The following is a 19,811-nucleotide window of genomic DNA, read 5'->3' as shown; positions in this document are numbered from 1 at the left end:
TGTAAATTAGTGTTAGCTTGTTGTGGCTATTCGTGTAACAGTTCCTCCAGTATGTTTGTTGATTATATACTCTCTCAGAAATCTAAATTTCTTCAAAAGTACAGAGATGCCAGACCACTAGACTTCAATATAAAACCTAACCCAGTCTGGATAAGGATGGTTTGGAAAAGAGCCTGGACTCAGGCTGAAATGCAAACCAGATTTATCAAATCCTTATGTTTGTTATTGTGCTTCTGGGAAAAATCTGGTGATTTTTTTCAAGACAAACCTGTGATGCAGCACATTGTATAAGGATTATTTACACAGTATATAAAGATATGATACAGAAGAAAGCTGTCACCACACCCGCAGCTGGTGCTCATCCCTGATCCTTTATAATCTTTTGGTTGTTTCGAAAGAGTGGCAAATGACTAGTCTCAGATTTCCAGTGAAAGAAAATTTGCCCCTAAAATATTGTCCTGCTCTGCATTAAAATGGAGCACTGCTCTACTGCATCTTCAGGTAACAAATATTGCTTGGTAAACCATGACCTTGGAATGCTTACCAACTTACCTCTTTGATTAAAGTCAATAACGAGAACAATCTCACTGCAGTTGCTTATTTCCTTTACTCTTAAGGATTCTCATCCTTTCATATTTCATTTGAAATTTAGACTCATTGAAATCAATAAGACATAATTCAGCTGTATTCCTTTTATGTCAATGTAAGATCTTACTGACATCAGCTCTTATGAATGGCTGACGAGAATTTATCTGATTATCATAGGGGTACAGCTCTGTTAAGTAATTATGACAGCAGCCAAAATAATTTTTTTTTGATTATGCAAGGTTTTTTTTAATTAAGTTTAAAAGGGAGGAAAGTTATTATATCAATGTTAAAACATGAATGTAACACAAATTTCAGCTGTACTAGGTGTGTTTAAGTCTGCATTAAATAACATCCAACACAATCTGTGAATCTTTAAGAGTGCTACACAGGTGGAAATGAGTATTTTTCCTATGAAAATAATTCAGGATTAGACATCTTGGTATCTTTATGCTACATGGGGTTTCCAACACTTCCCATGTTTCCTCCACAAAAAAGGCAGAATACTTTTGTCAAGCACAGATATGGTGTAGTACATAATAAAATTGCACTCAAATTCTCTTTTAAGTCATGTGGGAAGTAGCCACAATAATTTCTTCTATTACCTTCTAGAAAAACGTAACCTTACATACAAAACTAGAATGCTGTTGTATTCTCTTTAAAAATTACAGAAATTACAGTTTTTGCCACTGTAGTTTTCCCTTTGGCTTCTCTGTTCCATATTTACTATTTGAGGAATATTATTCAACAGCTAGAGAATACACATATCTACTGTTTAACAAAATTATAGACACACCATTATAGTTAAGGCTGTGTCAGTACTTTTGTAATAAAAACTGCTCTTCAGAGATTTATAATTCAAACATAAAAATTTATTCTGAGTTGAAACTTGGCATATAAGGTCATAGCCCACAGCAAATTTGTTTTACCAATTTTCAAACAAATTGAGTCTGCCACTTTGAGTGGTGCAAATATAAATCAAAATAGAGATTTACCAGTTTAAAGCTAAACATTGTTGGGCGGATACTTATCCACTGCAGCACCGTGATTTCTGTGGCCTTTCATCAGGAATAAGCTTACCTTCAACCTAAATTGCAGATTATTGATTTATATATATTTACACACACACACACACACACACACACACACACACACATTTTTTCATTCATATGCATAATAGAGGGCATTGCGACCCTTATGGCTAACATCTCCCTTTGAAGGCCAATTCCACTGATGCACACTGGTTTATATGAATCACAGACATGACCCATATTTTATGCCTGTCCCACTGTGAAGGAGTGATTTCCATAGGGAGCTTAAGCACAAAAGGCTCCACCAGCTCCTTTGCACAGCCGTGGCCAGCCTGCTACCTGGCCAGGCCTCTCCAGGCTTGCTGTGCTCTATATGCTCTGGAAAGTATATAAGGGCTCATATTTGAGCTATATTTGCAGACTCTGAGTGTGTAACAGGCATGTTATGATCTCCATGAGGCCTCCTACTTACCTTCGACACATTTAAAAAAAAAAGAAAAGCAAATATTTATAATCAGCCTAGTTTACTTCTGTAAACATACAGGCTTAAGTTGTACAAATATAAATGTCAAATAAAAGCTTGTTTCAAATACAGTTTTCTCATTTTCTAAACTGAGACACAGCAATATTCCGGAAGCGCTAGGAAGACAAGCCCTTGTATTACTGCAACAGGTTTAATAATATCCTTGGCCGAACTACACCATTTGGAAATTGCCATTGATTGATATCAAAGCTAATGCAGTTTCCTATCCGTATTTCAACTGGGAAAAGTCTTGTCTCGAGTTCAGCAGTATTTTCCCTCTTTTTATACCCTAGATCTTCTCCATTTCATTACAGTCTAATTTTGAACTTCTCTAAAGAAAATATTTGTAATACGACTTTTGACAAGCTTTAATAAGTGTTTTGCTTCCACCAGTATTCAATTAAATCCTCCCATAAGGAAATATATAAAGGAAAAATGTCATTCCTTTGACAGGCATATACTTTCAAAGGATCAATCATATTTGGTTTTTGAGCCTCCAAACTTTATGTCAACTGTCACTGTAAGGACAACAATTTTTCCATACTCTCTACTCCGCATTAAAAGAAAATATATCTCATAAGCATATCAATAATTTATCTTAATTTTAACATTAATCAAGGCATTCCTCACTTGCAGAACACTGACCATACTATTCTTGACATTATGTCCCAGGAAAGCTTGTGTCTTTGTGACTGCTCGATATCCCATGGTTTTTACTTAGATGTTCCCTGCTACCATCATCTGTACTAATGCAACTTTCTTCTCACAAGGATAAAGATAACTAATATTATGGCCTTACAAATGGGTACCGAGGCACTCGGAGGCAAACGCACCTAACTGCTAACCTTGTGTCAAAACGGTGTGCCCAGAAGGTGGCTATCAAATGCAGCCTCCCGGTACTCAGTCCCCGTACCAGCTTCTAACTATAATACATTCATCTTTAACACTTTTAAACTCAGGTTAGATATTACGGGGTTCAAACTGTCATGTCCTAAAGAAACAAATGGCTTCTACAGAAGGAGACCAAATACAATCCAGCACCAACTCTGTTTTCGAAGATATTAAGCTATTTCAGTTACAAATGGGAGTCGCTAAAATGAAATCTACATTGTACCTGTGCAGCTCCATCTCGCCATTGCAGTCTTCCATTGGCACATCAAGGAAATAACTGCAATATTGATTTTATGCCCCAAACCTCAAAATTGGTATTTTTTCACAAGCTTCTTTGAATTTTGCCTTACACCAACAATGAAAGCTGTCTGGTGAAGCTATATGGTGCTTTCCCTTCACCACCTATAGACTACCTAAGGTTTATATTAAAATGTATTTATTTTATATTACTTTTAGGCACTGAACATGGCTAATATATTTTTATAACAGAACATACAGATACACTTACTGTTTATTTTTGTGAATGGTTATGAGAAGATGGTTGTTTGGCAGAACCGAGTATTTTTTGCACTAAGACATCTTGAGATAGTAACCACTTGCTCAAAAAAACATGCAAGAAACCTCTCCAGTGGTCAGCTGAACTCTTGCTCACTCTGGTGTAATCAAATGCATAGTGATGCACTGATAGCTTCTGGCTAAATTTGTGCTATGTATGAAGCAGCACAGGAGGCTTTGAGAATAACTTGACCCGAGATTTGCTGGAGAAAGGGATCCAGTACTAGCTCTAAATTATTTCTTGAATAATAGGGATCACCACGATACTAACCACAAAAGGTAAAACAAGTGAATCCTATCTAACAAAGGCAACGAGAGGTGAAGTGATTTGCCCACAGCCTCACAACAAGCCAGAGGTAGACACACAAGAGCAAAACTGAAATCTTGCCTTTACCATATCTTGAAAATAGTGAGCTCAGTTCAGAGCATCACTGCTAACAGCATATTTGTTGTAATGCAATTCAGAATTATGAAGGACCAGAGAAGAGAAATAAATAGGGTGTCTTTAAGACAGAAATCTTTTGTCAGTTCATCTACGCAAGAACTGTTCTCTGCGAGATTGCTGCCCAGCATCACGCACCATGCGGGAGGGACAAAACCAGCTGAGCTAAGAGGATCTGTAAAGCAGCGTGATCTTTGCCTACCTTTGCTTCATGAAAAAGCCTTGCACAATCTTAATCGGCTGCAAATGGTTTCTTAAGCAAATATTTGTGCATTAACACTGTCTGCTGTGATTCAGACATCTGCCCACATATCTAATCCTATGATTATGCCCAGCCTTCATCATCACACTAATTAACTGAAATATTAGCAAAATTGTCCTTTACATTAATATCCACATAATTTTTTCTTGCATCACCATTTTTCAGAGACAAAATAATTCCCACAAACTTCTGTGCAAATTCAAAGTTCAGCTGGGTAATGACTCTATTTCTGTTATGATTTGGTTCAGCATCTTAACCACTGAAGCTGTCTCTCTTACTACCAAGCTATTTGTACTTAAAGTTCGTTTTTAAAAGCTGCAGAACAAAAAGAGAATCTTGAAACAATTACTGCTGTGGACAGTTTAGATGATGCTACAGATCTTTTTTTCAATGTTTCCATGCTTATTTAAATAATTTCTAATAAGAAGATACACTTTTAAATACCTGTCAGTTTTCTGAATATATTTTCTTGTGTGCATTCATAGTTGGTGGCTATAGCAAAATTTTCAACCCGTCAAAACAGTACTTGCAAGTGCTTCTTGAATAAGACAGGAACCACTTTTAAATGATTATTTTCTCCTGAACTTACTTGTATGCTTTAGAATATATCTGGGGATTAATTACTTCTGCAACAGTTACTTATTCTGTTCTTATTAGTGAAGATTGGTCTTGAAGACAAACTGCATTCCATCACAGTCAGATAACGATACAGAGGAACAGAAACTACCTGTCCTTTAATATAAATTATCTGCTAGAAATTATAGAACTGAACCTCAGTAATTCTTAGAGATTTCATGTACAGCAGTGTAGATTTTTTCAGGGGCCTTTGTCTTTTCACTCTATAGCTTCTCCAAAGAAGTGGCTATTACCAGGTATTTCTAGTAGGGTACCCAGCATAACTCGGACTACTTTTTTGTTTTATTTTTACTACATGCTTTACTTAACCCAACCACACACATTCCCAATACTCTCTTAAACTGGAAACAAGCTACACACCTAGAAATTAATTTCATGCAGTGTTTGCTACACTGACTGCCTCATTGTTAGAGTGACTGTCTGCTTGGCACTAGCTCATGAGTAGATCAACAATAAAAATTAATTCTAACCTGTTTAGACACATATCTGACAATACCAGACTCAAAGAGGGCACCAGTTAGAGCAATATTAAAGATAAAGAAATTTCTTGCCAGGGACATAAATTTACATAAAGTTCAGGGGAACCCCAAATTGTTTACCAAGTCATTCATAATATTAAGAATTAGTTCCAATTGAAGAGGAAAAAAAAATCTTTTCCCCAGATCTAAAACATCATTATAGGCTGAATGGTTGCCCTTATTGCCAAGGAGGACAATTTTGTATCATTAAATTGATTTGATTTTAATATTTTTAAAATTATCCCTCTGCAATCTTAAAAATATAAAAGTGGTATAGGACATCACAAATGATGGGTCAACAGGAACTGGGCTTTGCCCAGAGTTTTGCCTTCTGAGCTGGTACATCTGCTCTAATGCAAGAATCTCAAATGCTGCAGCAATTTACATATTAATTGTCCATCAGGCTGTTTTACTCCAAAACATTGAGTATGCTTCTCAATAGGAGGCAACAAACTGGTGATACAACCCTGGAAGTTTGTCATCACATATTCACAACTAACAAAACAGGTATTATCCGTGGCCTCTGTTTCTATTGTATTCTAGGCAGAAGGTGCACACCTAGTATGAAACATTTACTGTATATTGAGAAGCCTGAAAAATGCAGGAATTTTACAATTGAACATTGATTGAAAATATAAGAACACTTAAATTTATTGAAAATTTTAATTAGGGATTAATTAGGAAACTAAAATCTTGTTGACTGAAGAATTTGCAAGTAGAGGGAGAAAAGTTATATGACCTCTTTCCTTCTGGAATTATATTTTCTATTATTTCACAAAACTGTGTAATGTTTGTAAAACTGTTTAAAGAGTCATTCAGGTATAAGACTGTTACACACTCTGGAGACAGCAAAGGTAGCAAGTATATCCTAAAGCAGCAAAAACTGCTCTAATTCAGGTCAGCAGAATGTATGTTTCTACTTTCTATTAAAATGGAAAAACTAGTTTTTAAAACTAGTGCAATACTAATAAAGTTTGTTTAATAGAATGACTGGACACTTCTACAGTCATAACAGGACCCAAATAAATAAAATATTTGAGACAATAGAAGACTATGTCAAGAAAAAAATAAATAAAATGTAGGCACTACTGAAGCGCGAAAATAATTTGAGTTGTGCCTTTCACCTCAAATAAGATCTGACAGACTCAGTCTTGTCTCTGGTGCACTTAAAACCAGAATGGAATGACTCCAGATTCAACACTATGGCGCTTGGGTTCAGGAGGGTCTCAGGGACATGTGAGGGTTGAATGCAATTTAATTTTGTTCTGATAACCATGCTTAGGGGACAATCTTCCAAATTTATGTAAAGATTCCAAGGTGTCATAAATATTATCTATTTCAGGAAATTATCAACTAATCTGAGATAGGTGTAAGAGTTGTCCTTATACTTTTATTAAAACAAACTTTGGAGAAGACAGTTGCTCGATGTACTACACTTTTTTTGTATGATTTGATGAATTTGCACACTTCAGCTTTAAAAAGGGTACAAAGGAGCAGGTATGTTTGTAAGACACAAATGATTTTGTGCATCCCTCTTGTTTTTCAGTTCTTTCACAAAATGAGATGCAAAGTGAAATAAGCAGTTTGATCAGCAGACCACCCTGGAAGGCCACAAGGCCACACATCCAGTTAATTAAAAGCCAAGCAGAACCTGGGAATCGGTATCTGCTTGGGAAACTAGAGTTGCTGCTGAGAGAAATACTGCTTCTGTTTCTATAAGCCAGAGTAAATCTGGTAGAAATCAACCACACTAACATCCCTCTTTCTTAAATATATGCATATAAACACATGCAAAAACGTAAGGGGAATCTTGTAGTGCCATTGCACTTAAGCCTGATTCTTTCCTTACTTACCTTAGTGTAAATTTGGGTTGAGTCCATGAAATTTGTAAGCCACTCTAGGGTAAGCAAGAGAGAAATCCAGCCCACTTGAAGAAAAGGTGGTGGAGGGGAGGGGGGCAGGATTTTTTTGTGTTAGTTATTCAAAAAAGAAAGGGGCTGCTAGCTGCAGGTTAGGATATTATCAAATGCTTATTAGATGTTGCTACAAAGTGTCTGCCCTGAATACAGCCCCAGCCAGCAAACGAACAAACGTCAAGCTCAAACAATTGTAGTCAGAAGCTAAGGCAAAAAGAGATCAGACTGCAACCCTGCTCCTGATCTCTCGAGTCAGAAAAGGCTGTTGTCCCCAGGAAGTGGAAAGCGATGGAGAGAGCATGCAGGTCCTTTACAGCATCCCATCCAGCATTAAGCAGGATGATACCCTAATTCAATAACCTTCTACTGGCAGCCAGCCAGCGCTCGGCAGAGGTCAATCCTGCCACCTTGCCCTTGCAGCAGGTGCCATTCAGTCCACTAGACAAATACAAATAGCCCTGTAAAGAAAGGGACAGGCACCAACTGTAACCTCCATCTATCCAGACACCTGGGGAGTGAGCTGTGACAATGCTCCTCGAGGGGACAGAAAATGAGATGTATTTTAATAGTCTAAAGACTGGATCTGGATTTTAACATTTCGCTGCCATGAGCAGAGCCAATCCACATTTCCCAATCACAGGAAATCTGACAAAGGACGTCAAAGACAAGTCCCTTCTTTCTGAAAGGGACTCACTTCTCTTAGCTACCGGTTAATTAAAGAAAAAGGAACGCAGTGGTTTTCGGGACACGACAGCAGTGAGGGAGGATGAATGGATGATTGGGGGCTGGGGACTGTGAATGTGAGGGGTCACCAGCAGCGCTGTGCGTGCTTCCTGTGTGACTCTGATGGCTTGCTAACATCCTCTGAATGGCAGCTCCCCAACAATATAGCACAGATAACACTATTCTCCTCCCGCTCTTTATTTGGCCTGTCTATTGTAGATGCCCAGAGTGGGGCAGAAACTCTTTTCTTCTGTTTATAAGCAGTTAGCCCAATCATGCCAGGCTCTCTTTGGGATTTTAAAATGTAACACTATTATGATTACTATTAATAGCTGAAGTTCCTTACCAGAAGCCAAGCCTGTACTTTGTAAATTAAGACATTAATTCATGAAAGCACTTGAACAAATTCTTAACCATAATGCGTTCTTAAATGAATGAAACTTAAGCATATGCTTAAAGGTTTGGTTGAATGATGGGATAGATCAAATGCTTTGATAAATCACAGCAAAAGCCTGACAGAATACTGCCATACCTGAAAACATAATGATCCATTTCCTTGCAAACTTTCAACAAATTTTGTAACATGAGTCCTAACAGGAAAAAAAAATCCTTTAATTATAAATGCCAAGCACAGATGTGCAATATAGCGTAGGCAGATATTCAGTTCAGATGAACGATGGGGACAATGAGGGCGAATCCTGAAAGTGTTAACTGGCACACTCGCTTCCTCAACTACAAGGCCAAAACACTCAATCACCAGTTCCCACCTCTTCCTTCACGGGTTGATAGTTTTGCATTAGTTTGCAACTATAGTAAATGATTCTGACATGCAATGATTTGGGGCGAATTATAAGCACTCTGCTGAAAGTTAAATCCAAAGTGAATATCAAGACTGCGTTTTGAAAGTCATGAAGAGGGTATTCCCAAAGACATGGTTCAGGTGCCAGATGACCTAAGTCATAAAGCTGTTCCTGGGAAGCAATCCATAGTAATCTACTCCTGCAGGCCAGCTGCCAGCTTTACTGCTGGGAATTATGCCCAGGGAGTAGACATATCTACTGGCAGTATATTCCTCAGGACCCATCAGTCTGGCACAGGTCAGGATTAAGACATGAGGAGGCCCATATGGCCACTTTTTAAATAAGGAAGAAAAAAAAAAAAAGGAACATGTGCCTGGAAACTAAGGATGTTTCATTACATCCCTCTGGAATTATAGATTATGTGCAAGAGCTACGCTGATGATCTAGCTATATCATCTGCTAGCTTTTTCCTTCTCCTAAGATTTCTTAGGACCCTTTGTAAGGGAAATAGGAAAAAACCTCAAACAGTGTCTCTGCCCTTAGGGAACTCAAGACAAGACTCTAGATCTAGAGTCCCTGACACAATAAAAGGATTTTAAAGCACATGAATTAGAGCAAACAGCAGCAGAGGTTTACTGGTGTGTAAAGGCACCATGCTATCCTACACCACTGGTCAGGAGAGCAGGAGTTCAAAACGCGGCTTCAGTTTGTGAGCAAATTTCTTTATTGTTCCAACACAGTCCAAACCATACCGATGCCCTCCCTGACTTGCTCTTGATACTGAATCCAAATTTAGGTACGAGGAAAAAGAAAATATTTGTAAGAATCAGCACGCTGATTTGAAGACAACACTTTTCGAAAGATAACTGGAAACTCCTCATCCCTTCAGCCTGTTATATGTGAAAATACATATTTTGTTACAGATGCCTCAGTGCAGGATCTACCTGCATAAAGTGGAGGCTCAAGCATTCTTTGGAATATGTTCATAACTAAAAACTTCTCAGACAAAAAAAAAAAAAAAAAAAAAACAGAAAAAAAGGATGCATTTTTTAAAAATGGGGGTTAGTCTTTGAATAAATGGTAACTCAGAAATAGTTTAAGTATATTTCAGACAACTAATTAAATATCAACCTTCCCCCTCAATACTTCCAATACAACAGTAACACTTAACTTCACTTTCTAAATAAAAATGTCCATTTTGGTCCGGAGTCCCAGAGCAAACAATATTCCAAAAAAAAAAAACAAACAAAAAAAACACCCTCAACCTGTTTGAAACAGCTAAAATAAATGTGTTATTTTATAACTTCAATTGCACTGTCACTACAGCCCATGAGATTTTTATGAATGGTTTACAGGGACAGATAATTTCCTCACTAATCAGTGAATTACAGACATATTTGGAGACAACATGGTATTTGGTACAGAGAAGATGATGAATTTTATGACAGCATTTGGACAGACAAGCTGGCTGTTTTTTTTTCCTTCTTTTTAGACAAGAAAGCTGCAATGAATTACCCAAATGTGAGTGTGGTTAGTAGTGTGTGCCACACTTTAGCAGGTTGCCACTCTTTTCTCTTAGAAGTACTGAGGAATCTTTATGACCATGAGTGTTCAAGGCCTAACTTTACATCTCAGAGCAGAGTTAGAAATCTCAGTAAGGCTTCAGCATATTACTATGCTGATCACAGACAGTCTAATCATCGAAAGGAGAGATCAGTTATGAAGAATACAGGATAATCGTTCTTCAAAATAAGTAAGCAGTGTGTCAAAATAAAATCATCTGATGTACTAGAATATTTATACTGATACTTCCCCTCCTTATTTTACCCTTGAGGTTTAGTGCCTGCAAGAATTATGCCTGTTTATAACATCATATGGGCAACAGTACCTAGGTCACACACTGTAGCTGCTCTGTCTGTGACTGGGAAAACACCAATGTGATAAATCTACAACCCATGAAACAAAATTATTTCAATTTTTCCCTGGGACTTTTCCATAAAATTGGGAGACTCACGTGAACTATCTGCTTACTTAATCTCCCACCTACTGGGTCTTTATTTTCTCTACTTATGCTCTGGATTCATGCAACACTGCAATATGAAGAGAAGGGTCATTAAAGAAACTGCCCTTTTCACACTCCACGGAATATTGCTTTAAACATAATCATATTCAAATAATACTAATGCCACGGATAGCATTACTGAAAAAATTTAAAAAAAATAATATGACATTCCACTATGAATACATATTTTATATATGTGTGTGTGTGTGTGTGTGTGTGTATACATGTATGTATATATAAAATATATAACCTACATAAAATACTCTGGCCAGTCTTAGGATGTTTTCAGTAAGGAATGGGTTGTAGTATCTTCAAGAGACTAAAGTTCCTCTGAAATGTCAGATTTTACATTACCTGATGTAAAGGCATAAAAACAAGTCAACCTCTAAAATATCATGCTTTGAAACTTTGAGCCTATTAATCAGGAAAAAAATAAATCATTGACAAAATGACAATATCCTGCATGACAACATGCAGTTTGATGTGATGTGCAATAATCTACTCAAAATCTGTGTTTATGATGCAGCAATTGAACCTCTTTAGTTGTGGTGACACAAATTGTCCTGAGCAAATAACATAGTATAATAATATTTTAATTAAAATTCCTGGACTGTAATGTTGGCTAAGGAGTTGCAGTTCAAGTTGAGACTGTATGGCTCTTAAATATAATTAGGTTATGAATAATCCTGCTTATTAGAGAAAAAGCAGTCACTCCTGGGATTCAGGGCAGAGATGCCAATGGAGCTGAGGGAGTTGCATTATTAATCCTCTTGTGTTCAACAGTATGTCAGCAACCAACAGGGGTCAGTACATATCCCACAGCATTACGCAAATAGATGCATGTTTAAAACTCTAAACTATTTATTGAGAATTTAATATTAATCACAATGTTAATTGCAACAAGCAACTAGTATATCTTAAGAATTCCTAAAAAATACATAAAATAAAAATGTCACGTATTTATATCTGGATTGTCACGTATTACTTTATATCTGGATTAAGGACTGACATCAGGAAGAAACAGAAGTAGTGCCTGAAGATAAGAACAAGTTAGCACTAGTTCACAGGAATCTGTTTGACTAACCACAAAAAAATGCCTAGCTATGGAATTATATAAAAGGCTTGAGATGAAAAAATAGGCCAAGAAAGAGAGGACTCTTAGATTCTCTCTCTCGTTTGCTTGTCTGACTAGCCAAGGTTTTAAACTCCCAATATGCACTACTGCAATGAACCATATGATTGCTTTGTGTCTAGTTATTACTTACTCCTACTACACTTAAAAGTGGTCTGGCACACTGGACCTTCCTGCAACTGGCAAACATTTAACAACTGGCAAGCATTTAAGTCTTTGAAAAGGAAAGACATTTCCTCTTTGAAGGACTATAAAGGAACACACTTTTTGAAAAACTCAGGAAGTCATTGACAGGCATTTGTTTCAGTATTAAAAAAAAAAAAAAAAAAAAGATGGCTGTTTTGATCTTCACTCTTGTCCTAAGTTTCATGGTGAAGAGTGTGTAGGCTTTAGCGAAACCAGTGACCACCTAGAGAAAAGCAGCTGTAATAAAACTGTTTGTCAGCTCTCATCAATATTTAAGTAAAGCAAAGTTACCAGTGTTGGAAAATAGAAGCACTTACATTTCTTAGTACCCACATCCTAACAGGTGAAGACCATCTGCAACTACGGCTACATCTTAAGCAAAGCATTTTGGTGCCTTCTTGGATGCAATACAAGTGAACAACCCTAAGCAGCGATAACCTGAAAAAATTCCACAGGCAGAGCTGCAAAAAACTAACCATTTGCAGAACTAACACTAGTATAGTTTGCAGACAAGACTGTCATTAAACGTACAAGGAATATGAATTCAAGAAGCAGCTCTAATACGGCTAACAAGGAGAAACACAAATACTTGCATCTACACATTTATTTTGGTTACAGTGATGTTTACTATAGCCAAGTATAATTGAAGCACCAGCGCATTAATCACCCAAGCTACTGAAATGACAAATATTGTGCCTACATGAAGCAGACGCAAGCTCTCTCCTTCATGCCTGTAGAATTTTGAAATGAAATAGCAAAGTCCTGGAGGTACACAGCTGCAGTAACACAGCACTGCAGAAGCTAATATAGCTTACTGGTTTCAGATCACTTCTATCTTGTGACTGAACAGCTTGGAAATGTGCTTAGGATTGTCAACATCTACCTGCACAGACATGCCAGGAGATACTGGTGAAGAATCATTGTGTTGAGTTGAGCAGCTGGAGAAAGAGTGTATTTAAAGAAGATGCTTACTGTATTCTCCTACACATGTATGTCTCTTTCATGCTGGCTGCAGTCTCCAACACGAGCAGTGAGACAGCCCCCGATCTCCACGCAGTCCCACGGCCCATCCAAATACGCACAGCGCGCAGGGTACCTTCTGTAACCATCTGCACATCATAAAACAGTAACTAAGGAAATTAAATTGGAGATAGCTTGCCAAGTAATTTGATCAGTTCAGAGCTAAGAGTAGCGCTGTAGTTTTTCCAATGGGTGACACAGATCTGTGTTTTGTTACAAACTGTAATTCCTAGACCAGTCATGGGTTAAATCCATACTCTGTAACAGTGAGTAATATCCAACTCCGATGGTAAGGACTGCAGGACTCTCTGCTAAGCAGCTCCCTAATAAGTACTGTGACATTTGTGTTGGTTTCACTTATCTCTAGAATACCAGCCACTGTATTTAAATATGCTACTGAACTTAATTTTGATTCTGTTTTTTTAATGGCTGGATCTTATATTATTCTTCAAAAAAATTTCAATCAGAGTGAGCAATACCAAAAATTGTCACCACTTTTTTTTAGTCATTCTAAATGTTTAATCATTCATCATGTTTTCTTCTGGAAAAAAATCAGCTCAGAAAGTAATAAAACGACATTTTTTAAGAAGATGTTGTTTTAAAAGAATAGTTTTTTATATGTTCTAGAAGAACAATTGAACTCAGCAAAAAATATCTGGGTTTGAGTATTTGACTTACAGCTGTTTGATAATTTAATTTGTGATACATCTTGACCTCTTTGGACTGTGTCGCTTTCTTCATATTTTTCCAGTGTTGAAGAAACAGTAAAAATGAGAAAATGAGTTATCTGCATAGCTCTTATTGTATTTTGACAAGTAGCCTAGGCCAGAAAAAATATATCTTTTGCTCATATCCTTTATCAATGTTTCCTGTGACAGACCACTCCTCTTCATATCCTCAGAAGACTTTGTTACATTATACTTCTTTAATTTGCTCATCTGTTCATAACTCTGCCAAAATAAACTGTAATTCAGTAAGCATCTAATAATATTACCTCAGTAATATCTCGCCTACATACCCCTTAAGGCTAAACATGAGATGATGGAAAGAGGTGATGTTTGACCTCAGATTTGAATTTTGGATGCAAGGTTCATTCACGCTTAGAAACAGGTTTACCTGCACACATAAAACAACATATAGGATAGCTATTCCTTGTGATTAGTGATATGTAAATTAATGTGTAGAGTTTTCAGTTTATATTTCTTATAAAAATTGCAATATTTCTAAAGACATGGTGAGTTTTCTCGCTTGCTAGGCTGGGGATATCCTTTTATACTGTAAAGAACAGTACATTTAAAAAATCAGTTTTTCTTTCAGACATTACCAAGATGATGAACTTGATTCACAGGAGGGAGAGTGAAAGACTAAAAATCATACATGATGTAAATCCATTTCAGACAAAATGAAATGTCAAATATTCAGATTTCTAACCTATGTAATAAAAAGAGTGAGCTAACCTTATGGACTAGAAATGGGTGAAAAGAGCTGTATGGTACTTTGCAATCATGCTTTCATGCCACATTTTCAGTACTGCAGTGTTTGTTACATCCCCATTGCCATTTACCCATATACTATAGACGATAATTACCCATGTAACTACAAAACTCAAGCCCTTAGGTGAGACCGAAAAGCAATTATATTTGATCATTTAATAAAGCCTTAAGTGTACATTTGAACCGATCAGTCAACCACCAGTGAATATACTGCTCCAAAAAACCCCATGCTTTATCCACATTCCAGTTACTATTCTTTTATATATTTTTTCAGTAATCTTTACCAGGGCAATTACTCATTTGGCTAAAGGAGGGAATGACTCTTTCTCCACACCACACTTCTATAAATATTTCACACTGACAAGTCCTGCTCAGGTCTGAGAAACAGTGCCCACACAGCAGAGCACTGCTTTTATCCACACTATGACTGAAGTTCCCCTAGACTCTGCTATGGAAATACTTTTTTGATACACAGTATGGAATAAGTCAAGTATCTGCTTTTCTGATTTACAAACAACAATCAACCTCAATCTGCAGACATGGTGATTGAAATCCCTGAATTTGTATTACAACAGAACTGTGTTTTTTTTTCTTCCATTTTCTTCCTCTTTAGATTTCAAACACAATGCATTATTTTGAAGACCTGCCCTTCTTCCCTTAAGGTGAATATTGAGTATTAGAGATCCAATGTAATTATGTCAAACGTGTGGAGCAGTGACTGAAAAGATGTAAAAATCAGTAACAAAAGAATTTATGATAACCTAAGTTTTTGGACTGTTGATTATGTTTTACTCTTGTTAAATTAGAAAAGGTGCTTGTATTTCAATCAGAATCTTCTCACCACCAGGATCTTAAATCATGGATGTCAACAGATTCATAATTTACAGTCTTTTCCTGGAACACAAACTTAAAAGCTTTCTATGATGATGCTATAACTCTGAAGTAGAGAGAAGGCAGCTAACGGGCTTGAGAAGGAACTAGAGAATACCTCAAACTCACAGTCATACACATTAAACTTATCTGATAAACAACACGAAGATGGTAGAGAAGGGCTGGAGGGAAAATATTTTGATAAACATATTTGGGCACTTATCTGGGACCCTGTTATATTTGAGGGGGCAGATCCATAGCTTAATCTGACCCCTCACTGAGGACTAAACATGTATGGTGTCATACCTGTGAAAAAGCTCTGAAATATTAAAGCTATCACAGAATCACAGAATCGCTGAGGTTGACCCCCATCTGTTCATATAAATGGATACTCATTTTTCATCACAATTTTATCTATGAAGGGAGATGTGATGAGTGGTAAAGAAGGCTTGCCGTTCTTCCAGTGTTGGCATGAGCCTTGCTGCACCTGGACCGGTATAAAAAATTGCAAACTTTCTTCACTTCATATAGCATTTCAGACTGCTAAAAGGCTTTCTTTGTGGAGTTTCAGATGCTCTGCATTCTTCTGCAGCATATACATGTAATTTTCAGGGAGCTTTTGATACTACTGCTCTCCTGAAAAAGTACCATATTAAATAACTAGGCTGCCCTATAGTCATCACCTATGACAGAGCAACATATCTAAGCTAGCTTTAAATTGACTAGCCAGACTATTGTAAGCAAAGCGGGCAACAGAGAAATCAAAATGAGGTACCAGACCTGCTTGAAACCCTAAATAAATAGTCTTTGTTTATCCCACTGCCTGCCTATATAGCTAGAAGCACACAAGTTCATTACTTTAAATATATCTAATCAAGCTTATTTTATACTATAGCACAGCTACAAGAGTAACTGTAGGACAGAAACACATACTATAGCATTTGCAGTTACAAGCAGATTGAATGGTATCCTTTAATGGATTTACTTCATAACTGTTAACAACACATACCATTAGCAAAGCAACAGGTTTTATACTTAAGAACAGAAATAACGCTGATAGTGAGGTGGATTGAGAACTGGCTGAATAGCAGAGCTCAGAGAGCTGCGATCAGCAGCGCAGAGTCTAGTTGGAGGCCTGTAGCTAGCGGTGTCCCCCAGGGGTCAGTCCTGGGTCCAGTCTTGTTCAACTTCTTCATCAATGACCTGGATGAAGGGACAGAGTGCACCCTCAGCAAGTTTGCTGATGATACAAAACTGGGAGGAGTGGCTGATACACCAGAGGGCTGTGCTGCCATTCAGAGAGACCTGGACAGGCTGGAGAGGTGGGCGGAGAGGAACCTCATGAAGTTCAACAAAGGCAAGGGCAGGGTCCTGCACCTTGGGAGGAATAACCCCATGCACCAGCACAGGTTGGGGGTTGACCTGCTGGAGAGCAGCTCTGCGGAGAAGGACCTGGGAGTGCTGGTGGACACCAAGTTAAGCATGAGGCAGCAATGTGCCCTTGTGGCCAAGAAGGCCAATGGTCTCCTGGGGTGCATCAGGAAGAGTGTTGCCAGCAGGTGGAGGGAGGTGATTCTCCCCCTCTACTCAGCCCTGGTGAGGCCACATCTGGAGTATTGCATCCAGTTCTGGGCTCCCCAGTACAAGAGGGATGTGGCACTACTGGAGCAAGTCCAGCGAAGGGCTACAAAGATGATTAGGGGACTGGAGCATCTCTCATATGAGGGAAGACAGAGAGAGCTGGGCCTGTTTAACCTGGAGAAGAGAAGGCTGAGAGGAGATCTTATCAACGTGTACAAGTATCTGAAGGGAGGGTGTCGAGAGGATGGGACCAGACTCTTTTCAGTGGTGCCAAGCAACAGGACACGATGCGAGGCAACGGGCACAAACTGAAACACAGACACGTCCATCTGAATATGAGAAAAAACTTCTTCACTGTGAGGGTGACAGAGCACTGGAACAAGTTGCCCGGAGAGGCTGTGGAGTCTCCTTCTCTGGAGATATTCAAAACCCGCCTGGACGCAATCCTGTGCAACGTGCTCTAGGTGACCCTGCTTGAGCAGGGGGGTTGGACTAGATGATCTCCAGAGGTCCATTCCAACCTCAACCATTCTGTGATTCTGTGATAATAATAACAAAACAAAAAATGCAAGACCTGTTTAGCACTTGAATGGGAAGCATCTGAAACTAAGTGCAGTTCTGACCTGAACTTAGAATTAAATTTCAGTAGCATTCCTTAAAAATTTCATTCATGCCTGAAAATCTCTAACACAAACAAAACAAATTATTTATTTCTATTTTACCTGGGAAATCAGTTTCAGGCCTAATCATCAGTGATGTTTTGATAGCGTTCCTGTTAATTGATACAGCTCATATGAGGTAAATCTCTACAACAGGGCCATTAAGCCCATTTTGGATGAACTGATGAACTTGTTCATTAAGCCAATCTTTGCCTAAACCCGTCAAAAAGAAACAATAGATATGATATCAGAAACAAATACAACATTAAAAGAGTAGATTTCTTATGAGCACACTTTCATACATGCTACATTTCAGAAAATAAAAAAGACTAAATTAGAAGACTGAAAATAAAACAGACTAAATACACAAAAATGTATGAAGATATTCACAGATTAATTTTATCAGGGACTACCTGCTCTACTGAAAAAACATGCTTTAATTTTGTTGGGCTGGGATTTTTGATTATTTATTATGTGGTAAATAAAGACAGAAAACAGATCCCAAATTTATTAAAAATATTTTTTAATAATGCTTTGTTTGGTACATCTGTTTTTGGAAAGTTGAGCCCTTGCCAGAGTAGAGAATAAGAAAAACACAGTGTTAATGCAATCAGGAAGGTAGCATTTAACCAGCAATTACATGCCTTAGCTAGACACCCAGTAACAGCAGATTTTTCTAAACCTTAATCCTATTGGGATCGAAGTCTGATGCACAAACAGAACACTAGCAAATACTATTTGGAAACCAAAACAAGGACATGAACCAGTCTTGGTTTTGCATTCTCTTTTTGTTAAAATTCAATGGGAGAAAATTAGGTGTTTCCAGACCTGGCTCAAGAATTTTCACCAGTTCTATCAAAAATTTTTTTTACCACATTTATTGCAAAAAAAAAAAGGGGGGGGAGAGTCAGGGAAAAGGGGAAGCTACATGGCATGAGAAGAGTCTTATGGAGTCAGTTTTGGGCGCAGGAGGCTGCAGTGGCCGGGGGGGGAGGACTAGCTGGAATGACCATACGACTGCCCCAACCCTCCTCTTCAGCGTGGGCAGTAATGGCAATACCAGCTTTCTGTAACTGCAGCAGGCGCAAAATGGGCGGCACTGCCATGGCCACTTGCCCAAGTCCTAGAATCTTACAGTTCCAGGCTATTGCCTACTTTGCCTACACCTGCAAATGACCCCGCTGGACCTTGTACAGATGCATAGCATCACAAGACAACACCAAAAAAGGCTTTTTTTCACTCTGAATATTTAAAAATTATTATTATTTTAATGGAAGAAATGAAATCTATCTCCACCTACTACTTAGTCTTAGGTAGGTGGAATGAGGAATGAATAGGGAATTAAATATAGGTGTGAATTGCAGCCCCAGTCAGAACATGACACTAACAGGCTCCCATCTTCCAGTCATATAGGGACTGACAAGCCACTTGAGCTGTAGCCTAGTGCTCCTTTGCATTCAACATCATGTCATTTTCCTTTCACATGCTTTTATCTTTGCAAAGCGGCAACAAGTATACTCCAAGACAGAGGTACACTTTGCCCACCTCTCCCTTCACAGAGTTTTACCTGACACTGTACCATTTTTTAAGTTTTAACAAGAGGTGTGAAGGCCACTTCCCCACAGTCTTAATGCTGGAAAGGACTATCACATTTCTCCTCAGTTTGTTTTCTTCAAACATTTCTCTGCATTAGTGTGACTGACTTACACTAAGTTACACAAAGAGGGAACTAACAGAGCCAGGACATCACAACAGAGCCTCATAAATCAGTTCACATTCCCTAAGAATTCAACTCGGTTAATATGTCATAGCAAATGCAGTTTGTCTCTGGAAAAGTTAAACGGGATAATTTGTATATACCTGTTTTTCTAGACTATGGTCATTTTCCTAGGACACCAAGGCTCACTCCTCAGGTGCTCCATGTAG

The sequence above is a fragment of the Apteryx mantelli genome, chromosome 2, assembly GCF_036417845.1.
Source record: "Apteryx mantelli isolate bAptMan1 chromosome 2, bAptMan1.hap1, whole genome shotgun sequence".
NCBI classification, from domain to species: domain Eukaryota; kingdom Metazoa; phylum Chordata; class Aves; order Apterygiformes; family Apterygidae; genus Apteryx; species Apteryx mantelli.
The sequence above is the reverse complement of the archived record's forward strand: the minus strand, read 5'-3'. Positions refer to the sequence as shown.